The 21256-nt window shown below is 43.6% G+C and overlaps 1 protein-coding gene and 1 pseudogene across 2 annotated transcripts in view; both read left to right on the forward strand.

Annotated features, from left to right (window-relative positions):
* The window catches only part of CCDC172 (coiled-coil domain containing 172), a 977718-nt gene that overhangs the window by 930053 nt on the left and 26409 nt on the right, over positions 1-21256 (forward strand). The gene's annotated exons all lie outside the window — the stretch shown is intronic.
* On the forward strand, positions 7312-8714 carry LOC144753531 (transcription factor E2F4 pseudogene; annotated as a pseudogene).

Below are 21256 nucleotides of genomic sequence, written 5' to 3' on the forward strand. Positions count from 1 at the left end.
ATCGCCTGCAAAAATGAGATTCTCTGTTGTGTGTTGAAAGAGTATTTGGGATAAGTGGGAGGCATCACCAGTGGTGGGAAAATATATATTAAATATGGATATAAGAGTTTTCCCTATCAAGAGATTAGTAAGTAACCATCTACCTTTGTTGTCTGATTCTTGTGAGATGAGTTTAACATTGAGTGCTTTATGACATAAGGTTATGACACCATTTCGTTTGCCATCACCTGGTGAGAAAAAAATTCACCCACCCAATTCCTTTTCAGTTTTAATGATCCGCTTTCCGTGAGATGTGATCCTTGTATTAAAGCTATGTTAGAGTACATTTTAGCCATGTGGGAAATAACCAGTTGCCTTTTAATAGAGGAATTTAAGCCTCTAACATTCCAAGTGATAATTTTTAGGAACATGTATAAATCAAGTACAATGAAGATTCAACTGAACCAGTAACAGCATATACATTTCCAAATGGAAAACATGCAATAAATACGAAATAAAGCATTGTGAGAAACATTCAGTAAATGTATGAATAATAAATTAAGCATATAATAAACGTAAAAAGAACTGTAAAAGTCATTTAAATGAATTTTATAATTAGTACGAACATGAGAAATATAGCAAACCGTTTGAGAGAAAGGCAATAAGAAGGAAAGGAAAGGAACAAGATTGAAAAAAGAGACTTATGGTAGAAATATGTATGATAAAAAGAAAGAAGAAGAGATGTAAGAGAAAAGGCAAAAACTGTAAAGAATAGTAAAAGAAGAAAGATCCTACTTACTTACAAGTCAAAACAATGGAAGGATGGATGGGGGAGGAGACCACATGAAACGGTGACGTACCCGAACTCCATGAGGTAAGGCGGGGAAATCTCAGGATATAGACAACATACAAAACAAAACAGATCATACACATAAGCCTGGAACCTGTGTGGAGAGAAAAAAGTTGATTAATGCAATCAAGATAGAGTATGACGTTCCATATCTTGAGATCAAATGTTACAGAGTGATATCCTAAAATGGAAAAGACATTTGATGAAAACAAGCAAACCAGCAAATCGTGGCAGAAACCATTCTACACTTCTACATATAGAACAACATAATGAAAATCTGGGCCTTATTTAAGTGATTCATGGAAGAAGAATTATTTAAAACGAGTATTGGAAATGTCCATCCGCTCTGGGCATTGTGTGTTTAGGAAATTCTTCAGCTCTGTTGGGTCCTCATAGGTCATGGTGTTGTTGTTCAGAGTGACTTTGAATAGGCAGTGGTGAAACAAACCAAAGCATGCTACAATAGATCGTAACGCTAGCCGCATAGCAAGGAACTCCTTACGTCTATCTGCTGTGGATTTAACCTAACCCTGTGAAAAGAACAATTGATGACCTGAGAATGAAATACGTTTCAGGAGCTTGACTGCTGATAATACCTTTAGGAGATCTGTATACTCTAAAAAATATAATATGAAGCCTCTCTGTCTTTTCGTGCTTGATGAGGGTGAATGTGGTGGGCCCAGTCTATGAGCACGTTGTATATTGAGGGTGGTGTCCTCCAGCAGATGTAGTAGTGTCAGTAAAAGTTTTTGAAAAAGTGAGATAGGATCTGATCCCTCTGCACCTTCCGATAAGCCATAATGACGAAAGTTAATACATCTGTTTCTATTTTCAAGATTTTCAACTTGTTTTTGCAGGGATGTAATCTGGGAGTGAAGAATGTCCACTTTAATGAATGATGCATTGAGAGTGTCACCATTATGTTCAACTTTAGTGACTTTTTCTTACCAAAATTTCAAAACTTTCAAATAATCTTTATTCGGATACAGGTATCCATAAAAGCACAATTCATCACCACCAACAGGAAAAATACAGTACGAATTAAAGAACATATAGATCCACATTAAAATCCAATGCAAATAGTGTGCTACAGCAATAAGTTTACAAATAAAATAATAAAAAATAACAAAAATAACGTTTAAAAACAGTTGGACGGTTGTGCAAAATCAACAACGTATTGTTAATAAAGTGCAATAAATATAGCAGCAATAACAACATAGTGCAAATATAATGGATTATAGCCGCCCATTCCTGACCAAGCCATTGGTGGTAACAGCAGCATAATGAAATAAAGTGCTTTGTTTATAGGCAGTATCACAAATGAGGTAAAAAATGACATTTAAAAAACAGTTAGACGGGCATACAAAATCAGCAACGTATTGTAAATAAAGTGCAATAAGTGTAGCAACATTAACAGCAAAGTGTAAATATAGTTGATTATAGCCCCCCTTTCCTGGGCATGCCAATAGTAACAGCAGCATAGTTAAATAAAGTGCTTTGTTTATGGACAGTGTTATCAACATTGAAGTAGGATTAGTTTATGTGTCAACTGTCATCCCTATAGATAATAAACAAAATAAAAAATAATCAGACTTTTGACTGTAACGTCATGTGGAAATTTGATGTCAAAAGTTGTAAACAGTGACCAGAGCATATCACAAATTTAATTAATTATATCTAGCTCATACACCTGAAGAAGTTACGTCTTGGATCATGTTCATCAAAAGGCGATAATAAATATATTTCACTGAGCATTATTAAGTGCATTTATCACGTTTAGAAGTCGCTCATGGAGGCACGTGAGAGTACTGCTGCTTGTAAGAACGTGCTTACACGACAAATCAAGTCATCACTTCCAAGATGCAAAATTTCAAGGTGTGCTGATTTAAAATCAAGAATGGCCAATGCTTTAAAATACGGAATCAAGAACTGTTTGGTGTATTTTACATAAAACTTACAAAAGAGTAAAAAGTGTATCACCGTTTGTTTGCTACCAATGCCGCACGGACAACACATCTGCTCAAGGTTATTATTAAATCCCAAAGGGAAACAAAGTAAATATTTTATACTGCCATCCCTAAGGCGGAAGAGTAAACTCCTTTTCCATCGCCCAGTACTCTTCAAGAGGTATTTGCGTGGCATATGATGTTGGATGCCCAGAGCCTCCAAAAGGGGCATGTATCTAGCAACCAATGGTTTTAAGCATTTGTTAGGGTATCTCTCTTTGTTATACAGAGCATACAGTGCCCCCTCTGAGTAATTTTTTGCTTGTACCCTCTAGGGCTAAGGGATGCGAGAAAATGTGTTCTAGCTTCACACTAGCTAGGCTTTTCCTGACCGCAGAAAGCCAAGGTATGGAGCCGCTCTTGTCGCACTTAAGGCAATCTACAATTATCTCTCTTGTTAAGATTGCTGGAGGGTTCTGCCATATTTTTAGCCAGAATAATGCTCGACGGGACCTGATGAAATCCTCTACATAGCACAAATTCAGTTCCCTATGACATACATAAGTTGGGGAAGAAATTTGGGCCCCCAAAATTTGTCTACAAAATCTATTTTCTTCCATTTGGATCCCGCTGCAGTTTGTAAATCCCCAAACGTCCGCGCCATATGTGGCCGTTGGAATAAATTGCAGTTTGTAAATATTCGTTAAGGGTAAGACCACCTCTGCTTGTTTTGGCTGCCGGAGGCTCAAAATAGAATTGATTGATTTTGAGAATTTACTTCTGCTATGGGCCACACGAGCTTGCCAGGATCCTGTCTCTGAGAAAACTAGGCCCAAGTAGGAAAAAGTGCTTGTGTGTGTTAGGGATTCGCTACCAGAAGTTATAAAATTAATACAATGTTTTTTCGGGCTGCAAGTCATAATATATGATTTCTGAAAATTGGTGCAAAGCTCCAAGTCGGCCATAAAAGCCACAAAACCCATAACTAAAGTGCGCAGTGCATTGGGAATTCGGCACATGAGGACCGCATTGTCTGCGTATAAAAGCACGAGGAGTAGTTTGCCATTAATTTTGGGGACGTCATTGGTCAATTTTGACAGGGTATTGTGTAATTTGTTTATATAAAGAATAAAAAGTAGAGGGACAAGAACACATCCCTGTCTAACCCCTCTACCAATAACGATATCCCCTGAGACCTCCCCGTCATTACTAATCCTTTAGATCAGTGGTTCCCAAACTTTTGACTCCTGAGGACCCCCATTGAGTCACCACTGGAAGCCGGGGACCCCCAAGCATTTTGTATGAGTTAAATTTCAAATATTAAAACACTAATTTTTTTTAAAAACACACATGTTCACACAAAACAAATACTCAAAGTACTAAGGATTTTGGGGCCAAATGTACGACCATTTCATTTAGCGCCTCGCAATTGGCGACACATGCAAGTGGCAAATTGCGAGTCGCTAAAAGAAATGTACAACAGTGTGTTTAACACTGTTGGGATTCCCAATGGGGTCGCAAATTGCGGGGCTCATTAATATTAATGAGCCTCTCGCAATTTGCGAGCCCATTGGAAATGCCTGCCCTCCCAGGGATGGTGGCCTTCTGGGCTCAGCAGGCCACCATGTCTGGGACTGCTTTTAAATAAAGCAGTTTTTTAAAAAATGCAGCCCGTTTACCATGCATTTAAAAAAAAAAAAAATGAAACGTTTTAGTTTCATGTTTTAAGGGCAGGCAGAGGTCCCTGGGACCTCTGCCTGCCCTTAAAAAATAATTTTGCATGCATTTGCAAAGGGAAAGGGGTCCCCTGGGGACCCCTTCCCATTTGCAAATGCATTATCATCTACTTGAAGTAGACCGAAAAACATTTGTACATGGTTTTGAGACTCGCTATTTGGAAGGGAATGCCCCTTCCAAATAGCAAGTAGCAAAACCTATTTAGCGAGTCACAAACAAATTGCGACTCGCGAAATAGGCTATGTACATGGCCCAATAGGTTTTTGCATGCGCAAATGGGTTCACTAACCCATTCGCGCATATAAAAACGGATCGTATATCTGGCCCTTAGTATTTTATATTGAAGGAACAGCCCCTCTGTCACATGTATTTCATTTGTTTTATAGCATCTTGCATACCATTGTAGGATGTCAGAGCACTTTACATCACACACATATAGAGACATTGAATCATACATGTTAATAAGTGTGTATATAAAATGTTACATAAGGTAAAGGGGACTACAAGGATTACATGTCATTCATACTGGTAGGCATTTTTAAAGAGTGCTTGGTCTGGAAAAGCACAAACTCAGGATTCAGAACATAACACAGTGGCTAGTAACATTAAAAATGTATTTCCGCCCAAATAAATCTTTTTAGCAGCATCAGGATAATGAATAACTGGGAAAAAACATAAGTTACTAACTAGTACCATGCAGTTTGCAAGCAGCTCTTTGATGACAGTTTATAGGCCCCTCTGCTAGATTACGATTGCCACTTATGAAGTGCACAGTAACAAAATAATCTCTGTGACAAAAGCAGTAACCACGAACCTATGCACATAAAATACTGCTTTTCTAAAATGCATGTTACACGTTCTTTGCGGTAGGCACATTAACATTAATTAAGTGTTACATTAGTTAAGTCAAAGCTGCCACTGAACAAAACTCGCCTCGCTCTCCAGCAGGTACATTAATCACTGGCATTATCTTGACACTTTTATTGTTGCTGGAAAGCTGCTAATTACACAAGAAACTTTTCTGTGCTTTTAAAACTGCTGCCTACGGACCCCCAGGGAATGTGTAAATAAATTCATACTTGTATAGTGCACTACTCACCCGCAAGGGTCTCAAGGCGCTTGTACGAATACCGCTGTGGAACCCGTCCTGGCTTTCCCTGTGAGGTGTCCACACCTGGGCACCCCCAAGGTGGAGGCCAGGCATCCTTAGCGTTGTGGGGGCCGTTGTGGAGGTAAAGCAAGCTATTGCCCAGAGTTGCAGAGTGGGACTCTATGATTGGAATAGGCACCGAGGCGAGAATTATCAGGTCCGTTGAATTTTGAGCCCAAGAGCCGCCGAGGCGGGGAATTGAACCCTGGTCCCGGGCTAGACCTCTGCATCAGGGTCTGCCGCTCTAACCATTGAGCCACACTTCTCCACTTGGGGGTCCGCGGACCACAGTTTGGGAAACACTGCTTTAGATCCTTGTGCAAATGTGGCAAAAAATGAACCAAAGCCTCGTCCAACCCATAACTTAAAATGACCGCCCACAAGCAAGATCTATTGACAAAATCAAATGCTGATGTGAGGTCCATTAAACCCAAGTAAACTGGTGACTTTTGTGCGATCGTGTATTTACCCAAAATGAGATTTAGATTCAAACACTGTTCGATAGTTCCAACATTACTTCTAAAACCCAGCTGACAGTGATTTAAAATTTGGTTTTCTTCGGCTCAAGTCCTTATCTTATTGAAAACAACCCTGCCCAAAATCTTCAGAGTGTTGTCTATCAAAGAAATTGGGCGATAACAGCTGGGGTTGGATCGATCTCCTTTTTTTAAAATAGGCACGATAATGCTAGTTGACCAGGTACTAGGGATGGCTGTATTAGTCAGGTTATTAGAAACATTATATAAAAGAGGTTCCCAAAAATCCGGTTCATGTTTTATAAGGTCGATGGGGAGCCCATCCGGTCCTGGGGCCTTATTCCCTATGCTTTGCTGCATGGCATCCTCAACATCAGTCACTGATATAAAACCTTGGTGACTGACGAGCTGATATTGATGTTGGAAGTCGTTGAAGGTACTGTGTAGATTCTAGCAAAATGCGCCTCCCATGATTCGCTCATTATATTACAGCTTATGGGAGTAATATCCAAGCCCATAGATCTCATGGCTTTCACTGCTTTCCAGAATCCAGTTCCTTCATTAAGTGAGGCAGTACTAGTAAGATTAGCTGAGCGTTCTTTTAATATCTCACCTGTACGTGTCCTGGTCGCTTTCTTATAACAAGCTCTTAATGATCTAAGATTATGTCCCTGGGTGTCGCCGCTAATGCTACACGCAGTTCTCTATTAGCCCGCGAGCATGTACCATCCAACCATTTGGGTTTCTTGCGAATGTTAATGGCTGGTCTTGAAATAATATGTTTAATGCCAGCACATAGGCTGCGAAATGCCTCAATAATCCCTACATCAAAAAATGCTACATGACAAACATGTTTCTATAAGTAGGGGATGCAGTGTTATCATGTTTGCAAATAATACTTTGTTATCTATGCCCTTCCAAATCACTCAGAGTTTATCAGTAGATGCCATTAAATGTTTAGCCTCTTCTTCTGTTATGGTGCTGGGTTTGGAGGAAAATCTGATGATTGTGGAAATTGGGTTATGATCGCCTTGGGTGGTACATAGAACCTCCGCCTTTACTAAGAGATTTGCCAATGAGGACGATATAAAAACATAGTCTATTATAGATGAGCACGACAGCTCTCGGCTCGTCCCCACCCATCCGCCCCACGCGCTCCCGTGACTCGGAAGCGCTACCGACCTGAAAGATGGCGGACTCGGCTCAGCAGCTACCGGCCACCCCGAGCCGGCACGAGAAGAGTCTGGGCCTCCTAACTACCAAGTTTGTGTTCCTCCTGGAGGAAGCCAAGGTTGGCGTGCTGGACCTCAAAGTGGCTGCTGACTCTTTAGCTGTGAGGCAAAAACGGCGTATTTATGACATCACAAATGTGCTAGAAGGGATTGGACTGATTGAGAAGAAATCCAAGAACAGTATACAGTGGAAGGGTGTAGGTCCAGGCTGCAACACCCGAGAAATTGCAGACAAACTTATTGACCTCAAGACTGAGCTTGCAGACCTGGAACAATGAGAACAAGAACTGGACCAACAGAGGATCTGGGTGCAACAAAGCATCAAAAACCTCACAAATGATGTTTTGAATAGCAGGCTGTCATATGTGACCCATGAGGACATCTGCATGTGCTTCAAAGTGGACACGCTTTTAGCCATTCGAGCTCCTTCTGGCACCCGTTTAGAAGTTTCAATTCCAGAGGGTCTGAACGGGCAGAGAAAATATCAAATACATTTAAAAAGCACAACAGGCCCGATTAAAGTTCTTTTGGTGAACAAGGATGCATATAACTCCACCCCAGTTGTTGTACCTGTACCTCCGCCTGAAGACCTTATCCAGTGTCAGCCCACAGCAACACCTGCACAGCCAGCTGTGACATCTGCACCGCAGAGGCCATCTCTAACACAGCAACAAGATTCAGCAGAGACTACTAAAAGTCAACCTGCAGAGCACAGCCCTCAAAGCAGCCACAGTCCTTGGGCACCCACAAACAAAAGCACAGGTCCGAGAGCTGTAGCTGCAGAGTCCCAGAGCAGTAACAGCACAAACAGTACACTCAGCTTTGACTCTCCAAGTCCCTTATCCACGAAGAGCCCAGGAACATCTTTGGATACTCAGCCTCTCCAGTCATCTGCCTCCCTGGACAGCTGTACAATCCTGCCTAACTCATCTACCTCTTTTGTGCCAATTAAATCCGAGCCCTCAGAACTGCTGGAATTTCCCAAAGACTTATCAGATATGTTTGATCCAACAAGAGAATGTATGACCTCAGACCTGTTAGAAGAATTGATGTCCTCAGAAGTGTTTATCCCTTTGCTTCGACTCTCGCCTCCTCCTGGAGATCATGACTACATCTACAACTTGGATGAGAGTGAAGGCGTCTGCGACCTCTTCGATGTACCAGTTCTCCCCCTCTGACCTTTGAACTGTGTCATTTGGCTTTGTGAATACAGACTGTTTTTTGAAAGTTTTCGGATAAGATATATATTTTTGGATTCCTTGTGTGAATGGCGACTTAGCAAAAGGAAATATTCCTTTATTGCTTTTCGTTTTGCCTGAACTGGAAATCTCTCTTTTGAAGAAACCTGGAAAAAGCTCTAGCAAGCCCTTTGGGTGAGATGCAGATCCTCTCACCACTCATAACACATCCTAGGTTTGCCATGCATCTGCAGGAGCTACTTCTGATTTACCCGGGGTGTCGCAGATATCTACATGTACCAGAGGAATTGCTCCTGCTGGGTGTGACAAATCTCTTATGACACGCACTTATGACTCTTCCATTGCTTTGCTATACAACAATCTCTCACATTGTGCTCTTTACCAGAGTTGCAGGAACAACACATTTTGTGTTATAAGGAAACATTTCTGATTCAATCCAGTGACGGTGTGTCCTCTCCTGTTGCAGTGTATGTCTTCAGTTTTACGTTCAAGTGACATCTCTTCCGGTTGAACATGTAACAAGCATGCATGCTGAAGCTGATAAGAACGTTAGCACTCCCAGCAGATTCCGAAACTGTCATCTAATGGTTCTGGCTGAGATTTCTCGTACTGGGCTACATATAAGAAGTTGTTGTATTCCCATAGACCTTGATGAAGCTGTTTTAGGGATCCAGTCACAAACTGTCCACACGTTCTCCGAGTCGGTTTCCTTGTCCAGTGCATTCACAGTGCTTCAGGATCAAGAACGACTCTCAATATACACTGGCTGTAAAGTCTCTTCACCTCACATTGTTGCCTATTCATGAGGCTTTCTGGGTACCACATCTCTTAACTAAAGACATGCATAAGCAGCTCTTTGTGTGTGACAAATATTTTTGCATTTTTGCAAATCCTATACATGAACGGTTGATTTTTTCAGTTTTGGGAGCCGCGTAGCAGGGTGCATTCAGAGACTGCACAAGTTTCCCTCCAATATGTATGAGACACCAATATTAAAGATCTGAAACACCAATAGATGAACATCCACGTCCCTCATAAGTAGGCAATGGGCGATTGTTATTTGGATGTACTCCAACCCTTTCCATTACATTAATTAAACTACACGAGGATAAATGATCCTGAAGTTCCACCTCTCTTTTGCATGTGGGCTCCCTAACTGAAGTAATGGTAATAGTATCGCCATAAAGCTGTGCATTAAAATCGCCACCTAGGCAAATTCCATCCAGTTTATCGTGCGCGTACTGATGATCTAAATTATCGATGAACTCGAACAAGTTAGTAAAATTCCTGTTTGGTAGTGTTGTAAAATCATTGTTATAAAGTTAATAAAACAAATCGAAGCCCCCGTGTATAAATCGTGGCTTGAAAATTATCATTGTTTGTCACAAGGGGTTTTATACTACCCCCGGCTGAGATATTTATCCATGTCGAGAGACCGCCGGAAGGGCGGCCTGCTTTAGGGCTAGGTACAATGCTATTGTTACACACAAAACCTTCTAAGAATAATTCCTTTGTGCACCATGTCTCTTGAAACATTAAAATATCGTATTTATGGACCAGGTCAACCCACTCCATGGAATTTAGCTTGGCTGCTAGTCCTGTGACGTTCCAACTAAGCACACCTAAGTTAGAATCTTGGGGTCTGGGATCAACAGCAGTGAGACAATCTATTGGGAATTCCTTGGTCTCAGGTGCAGCAGGTAATAGTCGGTTCCTTAGTCAGTCCAGACTCTCTTGACTGGACAGAACAGCGAACCGATTCTGTGAGGTGTGTGTAGGGATGATGAGATTACACTGGGCCTAGGGAGGTTTGTAGAAAAAACCCAGGGGTAATGAATGGATAAGAGTTGGAAAATTATTATAAAATACCTGTGCTTGCAATAGCCATTTTACCAGCAGAGGGCGTCTAAAATTTACAACAATGCAGTCCCCTGAGATGTTCTTTTGGGAAGATCCAACCCATCCCACCCGTCGGACCATTAATATCTCACCGGCATTTGCCATCCCTAGACCTTTATGTTTAGATAGCCAGTCGTCACACTTGTTCTGGAGTTGCTCCCAAGTCTCAATTTGGTCTTTCTTTAGGGGAGGGAAGCCTGCTAGGACTACAACATAAGGACATGCCTCAGGTGGTAGATGAAGGATGTCTGCCGATGGCTTGTTATCAGAATTATCTAAAGTGGAAGGGGCACTTGGGACCTTTACAATATTTGTCTGTGTAGGGTCCAGGGGCATGGGGTTGACTGGTGCAGGATTACAAGGCAAGCTATTGCTAATGGTGTTATGACCAGATGCTGCACGTGACGGAGGGTTGATTTAGAAGATGGATTACTTTTGTGGTTACCACACATATCACAAGCGATGTTGGGAGGGGGAGGCATAGGATCAACAAACTGCTCTGGCATACTTTGACTAATTACTCTCAGTGACTTTGGGTGCTGCTCCCCCCAATTTTATCGACAACATTAAATGTACTTTTGTAGGTATCAGATTTCTTTACCAGATTTTCAAGCCTATCCAAGCGTTTCAATAGGGCATTAAAATGTTTCTCAACCAGATTCTTCATGCGTTCATAAACTGAGTCCACTATAGTGTCAATTGAGATGTCACCAGGCCTGACACGGATATTTGGAGCAATTGTGTGTTCGGTTTGGGTGTGGATAGAGTGGACTGAGGCGTCTGGTGTAGTCAAGTTAACAGTAGTGTAATTTGTTAGCTTGATGGGCCCCGTGGGCACGGCAGTAGTGCCTTGTATCCAAGAACTCAGGGGTGTAGATTGAGGTTTGGAGCGAGGTGGCTGTTTTCTCTTGCTACTGGTAGGTTTTAGAGCGGTTCTTTTCCTTTTGGCCCCTTTTACTTTGGGGTCTGGGACCACATTTTCAACAGTGACATTAGCAGGAGTCGGGAGTGCCCAACGACTGGGGACAATCTGGCCGCGTTTCTTGGTGGCAGGCAGTGCTAATTATCACAGTAGGTATCAGAGGAAGAGGGACATTAAAGTTACCCCACTCAACTCCTTCAGGCAGAGTCAATTGGGATTCAGGTAGGCCCAAGGATAGTCTTCTCTCTGTTAATTCAATCTCTGATGAGACGATACTAACAGCTCTTTAGAGCATGCTATCAATGGTGGTGGTAGGCCTTAATCCTGGTGTTGCTGTGCGTCTCCCCATGTTTCAATTTCTTTTTGCCACTCACCTTACCTATAATGGACCTCTCAGAGTGGTGGCCCAGCCCGGCCTCCTCCGGCCTAAGACAGCCCCGCCCTTGTCCCGGGCTGTGCCCGGGCACGCTTGCGCGCGACCCGCGTCGCGGGAGCCCGACTGTCCTTTTGGGCGCCTCCTGGTGCTGTGTAGTGGCGTCAGCGGTGTGCGCGCCGCAGGGGACGCTGGGAGGCGTAGTTCGCCTCTCCTCTGGCGTCCGTTTTTGCTGGAATGGCCCCCGGTGACTCTCGGCGGTGGCGGCTCCCTCAAATGCAAAGCCCCAGAAAGGTAAGAGTGACTCTCGGCAGTGGCAGCAGATTTCCAGCAAGCTCCCGCAACGCGGGAGCCCGACCGTCCTTTTGGGCGCCTCCTAGCGCTGTGTAGTGGCGTCAGAGGCGTGCGCGCCGCAGGGGACGCTGGGAGGTGTAGTTCGCCTCTCCATCGGCGTCCGTTTCTGCTGCAATGGCCCCCGGTGACTCTCGGAGGTGGCGACTCCCTCAAATGCAAAGCCCCAGCAAGGTAAGAGTGACTCTCGGTAGTGGTGGCAGATTTCCAGCAAGCACCCACGCTGCGGGAGCCAGACAGTCCTTTTGGGCACCTCCTGACGCTGTGTAATGGTGTCAGCGGCGTGCGCGCTGCAGGGGGACGCTGGAAGGCTTAGTTCGCCTCTCCTCCGGCGTCCGTTTCTCCTGGAATGGCCCCCGGTGACTCTCGGCGGTGGCTGCTCCTTTAAATGCAAAGCCCCAGCAAGGTAAGAGTGACTCTCGGCACTGGCGGCAGATTCCCAGCGAGCTTTCTTACCAATTTTTCGCAACTGTCTGTTAGGATTTGTATCTTGGACTTTGTCTCCTTGAGAAATGGTCTCAAGGCTCGGATTTCCTCCAAAAGAAGATCCATGGAGACAGACGGAGATTGCTTTGGTGGAGAGGGGCCATCCTTTTTAAGACGCTTAGTTGTTGCTTTGCTTAGATTAGAGGAACCATTGGCCATAGCCGAAGAAGCAGCTGTTTTGAGTGTTGGTGTTAGGGAATCCTCCATTTGAACGGACTTCGTATGTGACTTTGAACGGACAATAAACCTATGAGTCAAGGATATTTGTAGCGGAGATATCGTTTTTAACCTTCCCATATATGAAGAAGAGTCAAGGCCTGCATACAAGAAGCAATATAAATCTTTTATCCCATATAGTTTGAACTCCAGTTGGTTTTCTGATAGCAGAAAAGCAGGGTCAGATTTGAAAAACGGAGCGCATAACTTAAACGTTTCTCCTCAGCGCTCGGGTAAATTCAAAATGGCGGTTGCTGCTGAATCCACGTAGAGCGCATTAGAGAATAAAAAGGTGATGCGCGCCAAAGTGCAATCAAAAATCAGGTCACCTTGTAGTATCGACAGTTCCTACCCATTTCACTTCATTTTGTTATATCTTTCACCACAGCTAGCAGAAGAAAATCCCATGGATTGCCCAACACCTCAGGCGAGTTACGGGAGAGCCGCCATCCTCCTCGGGTGCTAGCCACGTCCCCCCAGTGTATACATTTAAAATGTTCTAGTATTAATAGTAAGCTTCACAAAAACACCCCTGAACACTTTTGTCTGCTCAGTAGTGTTCTGGAACAAGCAACAAGAAATATTTAGATCGACATAAAAAATGGGTGAGTCCTTGCTTTAAGAAGAATATCTATGACTTAGACACTTACACTTGTTGGAGCAAAATTCTGACATTTGAATCCAGGTACTTTTTGGAAGAGATCAAAATGCTTTAGTTTGGTTGTTAATGTATAATGGGAGAAACATCACTTTGTATGTGTCAATGTTTTTCCATTACGCCTTTAAACATATTGTATACTGGGGTGCCTCAAGCACCACTTTTGTCCTCGATTCTCTGTTTACCTAAAGGACTCGGTGTAAGAAATTAGAGTATTAGTTGAAGGTGGTTCAGGAACCATCAGAAATAACAATCATAATCCTTGTCAAGGTGACCACTAAAGTCATCAATCATCAAATTCTCTTTATTTCGGTTGACAAGACTGTAAAAGATACAGCCACACAAATCATGGATAAAACATTCTAGGCAAAAAGATGCAAATGAACAATTTGGGAAATAAAAGGTGGCTCTAGTCAACATAGTAAGCCGGCGTAGGGGAAGGCTTAGAAGCTGCAATTCCCAAATAAGTCATCGCTAAGTTGTCTCTAACAATTTGGGCGAGGCGATGGAGCCACAAGAATAAAGTTCTATTGCATTGTCAATTAATGTATACAACGGTTGCCAAAAAAGCCCACATATATTACATCAAAACATGGTTGCCTCTTGTCCCTTAGTGGTGCCCTTATTCTAAATCATCCGTTAAAAAGATTAAAATACATCAAATATTACAGTAAAAATAACAATATTAGGGAATAAACCTCTTTTGTCTGGTCATTAAAGTTTCCATTTCATCAATCAAGGCCAGACAACGATGTTAATAGCGCCCTCCTTCTAATCGCCCAGAAGTGGCCTAAGAATTTCTGACTTTAGTATGCGCAAAGTGTCTTTGGAGTTGCGGGTCCCTAATTGTCTGCACACGGGGGCTAACCACTTGGTCCTTGGTTTGGCATAAACTGTGCAGGCAAAGAAGACATGGCAATTGTTTCTTGCGGGCATGAGCAGGAAGGACCAAAGTCAATTAGTAAACCTGAGCTCAGTCCCTTGGTAGCTATGACACAGAGCAGACAGGCTTAACCTATAGGCAATGTGGGAAGTATTTATGCAGTATTCAAAAAGTAATAAAGTGAGGACTCAACAAAAGAAAAATCTAACCATCCAGTCTTATCTGGCCACAGTAGAGCGGGTCAGAGTCCAAAGTTAAGGCCGCATGTGCAAAGTTTATCTTTTGACTTAGAAATATTTATTGAGAAACAGTGGTCCTTGACAAGTTGTGGGGCAAGGATCAAGCTGGACCTGAAGCAGGGTTTGACAAAGGAGGGTTGCGGCTGAGTGGGTTCCTGATGCAATAGTCGACAAAGGTGGGACAGCTCCAAGCGGGCAAATTCAGTGGCCAGGAAAGCAGCGACCTAGATCGGATACAGCTTAAAGTCTGCCCCAATGAAGCCCTCTATGTTCGGAACTTAGAAACTTTTCTGGAAGTCACATCTCCTTCATCAGGGCAAACCGGCAAGTTGTTGGCTGATCAGCAATTTGACATCAACAGCTATCCTGGTCTCCTTCAATTTTCTAGGCAAAAAGTTGGCAATATTTTCAAGACTCCCGTTTTGCAGTTTGGGGACGAGAGGAATACTCTCTTAACTCCAGCCAGAACCTTGGGGCACTCCGGGGCTAGGACTCAATCCAACAGAGGCCAGCACCAGGGTTCAGTGCAGGTCCAGTTGGAACTGGTCAGCTGGGCAGTTGCAGGGAAAGAGCCCTCTGGAAGATTGTTGTGTCCCTGTAGCTAAAACAAGAGATTAGCCAACTGACCTACGGAGTCACTGCCGGGTCCTTGGTTCAAACAAGCAGGGGCTGTCGGCCTTCAGGTTCCTTAGGCAGCAGGGCAGTCCTTCTGATTCTTCAAAAAACCAAGCAGTTTTCTGAGAAGAGGTCTTTAGGGTCCACCTTTATACTCAGTATTCAGCTGTGGGTGGAGGTCACCCCTTTATCCACCCCTATACCAGTTCTGCCCAGTTCCTCCTCTCCCGTTGGTTTGGAGCTATATTGTCTAAAGAGGGAATAGTGAGACCGGCCTTGGTGTGAGCTTCCTGTGAGAAGGTAGGCATCCTCAGAAAGGGGCTTGGCATCATGTCAATTGAGGAGACCCCCTCCACACACCCAGATCCCTTTGTCCTCTGTCTGGGCGCAATATACATCTCACCACAGGGAGTCATCTGGGGTCACATGACAACTGGATGCTGACAGAAAAGCTTTTTGGTTGGTAAGCAGAAAAACTATGTTATAAAAGTTTCATTTCAAATAGTAAAATAATATCCGACCTGAACATTAAGTTGAATTTTAAAGTACTTATAAAATGAATCCTTGGAATAATTTTCTAACTATTCCCAAACTCAATGTAGCCCTTATTAAATGTAATTGTGTAACCCAGTGTTAACGTATACAAGAGCAAGCCTGTCACAGCAAAAAACAAATTTGGCGGTTTTTCACTGCTGTACATGTAAAACATTAAATATGCATGTCATACTTTTAAATGCCATGCACTATGGGCTTTTAAGGCCTACTTTAGAGGTATGTATAAGTATTCAAAAGGACGGTTTAGGTCATGCAGAAGGTTTATTTTTCCAGACCACAGTAGCAATTTAAAACTGCACACCCAGGCTGCAGTGGACAGCTTGGGGACATATTTTACATTGCTACTTTACAGGGTGGCACTAGTGCTACAGCCCATCAGTAGTATTGAATTTGGAGGCCCTGGGTACAGGTTGTACCATATAGTAGGGACTTACAACCAAATAAAATGTGCCATTCAAGTGTATACCAATTTTAACTGGTTTGAAAGGGAGGTGACACAATACGTTACCACTGGGTAGCAGGGATAAAGTGTGCCGAGTCCTTTGGGCAAGAAAATGAGTTTAGCAACAGAAGGTGAACATTTGGGGGAATGCCACACAAACATTGGTCCTTCCCAACATGTGTCCTCCAGCAGAAGGTAGCGCCAACTTCGAAAGACCATCATCACTGTTGTGGTCAGTCGCAGGGCGATATTCCACCGTGAATTCCATTCCTTGTAGGGATATGAACTACCTCACTGTTTTGGATTCTCATCCTGCAATTGCATCAACCATCTGGGGTTTTTGTGGTCTGTCTGAACTCATAAGTGAGTCCCAAACAAGTATGGTCTCAACTTCTTCACTGCCCAGACTACTACAAAAGCTTCCCTCTCAATTGCACTCCACCACTGTTCCCTGGGAAAGAGCCTCCTTCTGCTGAATGCTACAGGTTTGTCTAAGCCCTCATCATCTTTTCAGCTGTGCCAAGACAGCTCTAGTGCCATGCCCTGAAGTATCCATCTGAACTGGAAACTCCTTATAGATGTCAAGGCTGGCCCATCTAGATTCTCTTTTCAGCTTGCAGGGTGGTTTCAGGCTTAGGAAGTTCCCAATCGTTACTGCTTTCTTCCGTATTGCCAAGAGTCCTCAAAATGATGCTATCTTGTTCCTGATCTGTAAATTCCAACGGACAGTGAGGCATTTTACGTGACACATATACTACAACTAAATGGTAGTTTAACCACAATGGCCATAATGATGGAAATATATGATTAGAAAAGACACAGAACCTGTTGACACGGCTTGAAAAAGCCAAGGGTGAAACACGTGTTGGCTAACTCACTTTCTCAAGGAGTTTTTTCTATGGATGTAGCGTGAATCAAAACAAGACACACAGATACAAAATTGTGTGTGGAAACTCATGTTTTTTGAGTAACAGAAAAATTACCAAATATTGGAATTGAATCCATCCATCCTTTATCCTGCCTGTTTCTCAGGAATCTTTCAGGAATCTTTCAAACTGACAGTCTTGGGGCCTACAGAGACCAGAGTGCAGGGACAAAGATAGAGCTCAAAAACATGGGGAAATGCCTGATATTTCCAAGCACAACTGACGCACCGTAGATGGGTGCAAGTTTTCTCGTATCACAGCGCCAGCTGTGTTTCAATACAGTTTGGACAAATTCTGACCTGGAGTACTTTCAACTGTCAATGTCTATGCATCTAATCACAAGCCCTGATTGAAAGCCTTAGCTAATTGAGGTAGCTAAACAGGGTCCACATCACTACCAAGAGGATTGAGCTTGGGTGTGTTTGATCGCTCAGAGGTAAAAATGTTATGACTTCCAAACCCAATATCTCTTTCTGCACAGCCTTGTTTTCCCAGAAAGTGGAAAACTGGCAGCTTATACTAGTTTAAAGAGCTGCCTTCTCCTGGCAGACCAACAGAAAGCACAGTTTTAAAGTGATGGGTTGACCTGCAGTTACAGAAGATTCCAACTCTTCTCTCCAAAAAGCCCTGTTGTGGTCAACTCTCTCCTGGCAACATGACCGGTTTTAATGCAAAGGGAAGGGTAAGAAGGATGACAGGTGTGAATGGAAATGTATACTGATTGCCTGAGAGCAGTAAAGGTGCACTGTTCTGTCCCTTTACTGTGATTTAATGTCTTGTTGCCCGTCGGACAAAAGAGACATTTTATCTTCTTGTCCTAGACAGAAGTTAACTTGTCTCAGGTGTCAGACGATATAAATAGCCCACCCCTGCTTGAGGCATTCGGGAAATTAGTTATGTTTTCCCCTAGCCTCACCCCTATGCTACTCCCACACAGTATGGAACTCAGTTGCAGCGGAGAAGTGTGGCTCAGTGGTTAGAGGCGGCAGACCCGGAAGCTGAGATCGGCCGTGGACCAGGGTTTGATTCCCCGCCTCGGCGGGTCTCGGGCTCTAAAAAAATGTCACGGACTCGATAATTCTCGCTCCGGTGCCTACTCGACTCACGGGGTCACACTCTGCGACTCTGGGCAATAGCTTGCTTAATCTCCACTACGGCCCCTCGCGGCGGGATGCCTGGCTTTCACCTTGTGGATACCCTGCCGGGGTATCTCACAGGGGAATACCAGGACGGGTTCCCTAAGCAAGCGCTTAGATACTGTGTCGGTGATTTGCGCTATATAAATACATGTACATTTACATTTACAGGTCTTGCCAGCAGTCCTGAAGGAGTGCAGCACCATTTTGCCGCAGACTATTCAGGATGGCCTGGGTGCTGTGCAATATTTCATAAGGGTGGGAGTGGACATGATTGACTGTTTAGGCAGAATAGTCAAGACTGGTGTGGTGCTCTGGCGCCACACATGAATGAGATCCACATAATTACAAGTGACAGTCAGACATCACTCTGGATATGCCTTATGATAGGCCTCTCCTCTATGCGAGAAGGACAACTCCATCCTACAGCACTTTAAAGAATGTGGAGCCACAGCATGGGTCCTCAGTTTCTCTAAGGATGCAAGGTAGTATCCCCTACAGTTTTGCCCCTTTGAAGCATCTGCAGGAGTTTTGCTTTAGGCAACACTAAGGCCCATAGCCCCAACAGCCAGCACCCCTGTCCCTTCAGGCGATCTAACAGGCAGCATCCAGACCCAAAGGGGCAGCAAACCTTCCAGTCCTCCATCCATGCTGTTGCAGCCTCCAAGCTGCTTTAGTTTGCCCTTAGTTGCATAGGACCATCCTGTCAGAGACAGGATCTGTAATTTTCTCCATGGTGGCAGTCCATCACATCTTACTCATGGTAGTAAAGCAATGTGCAAAACATGGATATTTCTTTTGTACTTTTCAATTGATTATTAGTTGTTAAAATACTCCACAGATATTCAAACATAAATATATTGCAAAACAGAAAATACGCAACTAAAAAGTAACAAGACTCAATCACAAAAATTACTATATACATTACTCCATTGCAGACATAAACAAATGGTGTACTTAAAGTTCAACATAAATGCTCACAATAAGCTCTGTAGTTCTAGTTTAGAGCTGAATGTATAAATTCAATGAATTAGGTCCCAGGAAGGGGTGTTTGCCTTGTTGATAGTTTCCAGAAGACAATAGTTCAAATAACGTGTGTGATACACAGGCAACGGAAATGTCCTGAGTCGATCAAACACTCCTCCACATACTAAATCTGCACACCCAGCAAATTTTTACCTTTTTCTTGTGGGATATACTATTATCCTAGGTCAACAGCTGGTATTATGGGCCAGATGGAAAAGGGGGTTTGAGGTCGCAAACGGCCCGATTCGCAGAATTATGCTTTTCTTTTTCCCTTAGTTTTACTCCAGTAGCTTCAACATTTCAGAAAAAACTGTCTTTCCCAAGAACCACCAGTAAAGGTAGTAAGAATTATTTCAACCAATCAGAACACATAATGTCCTATAACAGTCCTTGTCTGTCCTGTATGCTCCCTCTTTCACTGGGAGCATACAGACACTGGCCCCAGAATTCCACATTTTCACTCCATTATGCCATTCTCCGACCCTGAAATAAAACCAGAAAAGGTACATTACCCACTATCTTTAATCAAGGTTTGATTACAAGCAATAAATATACAACCTCAATCTCTCAAAAATCAACAGCTCACTTGATAATTAAGAAAAACAATTTTAACAAGTAAATCCAGAACTTTCAAGAAGAAAGAATTTCAGTACTTATACCAGACAGAACAGTCAGAATATGCGTTCGATATGAGCTTCAAAAGAATATTCCTGTAACCTGCGGGCAGGGAAAAGTTTGTCACCCAAAAACTGAATGGGAATAATCCTTGCCTTCGTGTCCTTAATAGAATCAAAACTTTCCATTACGAAAGCTAGGACATTTTACATTCCATATCATGACCGGAGGCGAGGATTATACTCCTTGAAAGCTTGCCCACCAACACATAGGCCTTATCTTGGACTGGTTTAAAGAAAAATCTCTTAAACATAGAATCTGAAGAGCAGTCTGCCGCATTAATTATGGCTTCCATTTGTGATCCTAAAGAGAAGGCTTTGGAGGCCATGGCTCCTGTCACAGAATTGGATCCAGAATGAAACATATCGCTATCTGCCTCTAACATTATCCAGCTCATTCATCTAGCAATGGTAGGAGAGGACACCGGCTTGAAGGGCTTCTTAACAGATATAAGAAGATGTCGCTCCCCAGGAGGGTGTAACTCATCTCATATTCTCATAGTCCGTTTTTGGGAACATTAGCAACGGTCAGGTAAGACGCCATTTTGGAATGACAAAGCGCTCACGCTGAATTTCATCATTTTAATTCTGTTTTGAGTATTGCATACCTGTTAGCTTCACTCCAGGGTGCGGAGGTGTGCCTTCCCTGCCCCGTTCCACCGCGGCTTGCTGTGCCGATTGTGTAGAGGGCGGGCGGCCATCTTTGGTGTAGTCCCGGACCCCGGATGGGCTAGTGGCAGCGCTCTAGCTGGGGGAGGGAGGTGCACATATAAATCACTCGCCAGACTGGGTCGCATGCGGCTAGAGTAGGTTGGTGGCAGCTCCTACTCTGTCCCGCTTAGACTTGCAGAGGCATTATTCTTTAAAAGTATGCTCTATTGTGCTATTCCCTTTTAAATCGCTGCTGAAATTGATTTCTTGCGCTGAAGCGCTCAAACTGAATTTCATCATTTTAATTCTGTTTTGAGTATTGCATACCTGTTAGCTTCATCCCGGGCGCGGCTTGCTGTGCCGATTGTGTGGAGGGCGGGCGGCCATCTTTGGTGTAGTCCCGGACACCGGCTTGGCTAGTGGCAGCACTCTAGGTGGGGGAGGGAGGTACACATATAATATGCGCATGCCTTTTCGGACGAGCGCAGCGGGCGCTCCGCTGGCGCGCCGTAGGTAAGCCAAAGGTTAGCCCGTCCGCGCCCCGGGCGCGCCTAGCGCCGGCCATGCTACCCATTTTACTTCTCTTCCAGTGGCTGATCTAAAGAGGTTCTTCTAGAAGGAGCTAATGGCTCTTA

The sequence above is a fragment of the Lissotriton helveticus genome, chromosome 5_1 (assembly GCF_964261635.1).
Source record: "Lissotriton helveticus chromosome 5_1, aLisHel1.1, whole genome shotgun sequence".
Taxonomy (NCBI): Eukaryota; Metazoa; Chordata; class Amphibia; order Caudata; family Salamandridae; genus Lissotriton; species Lissotriton helveticus.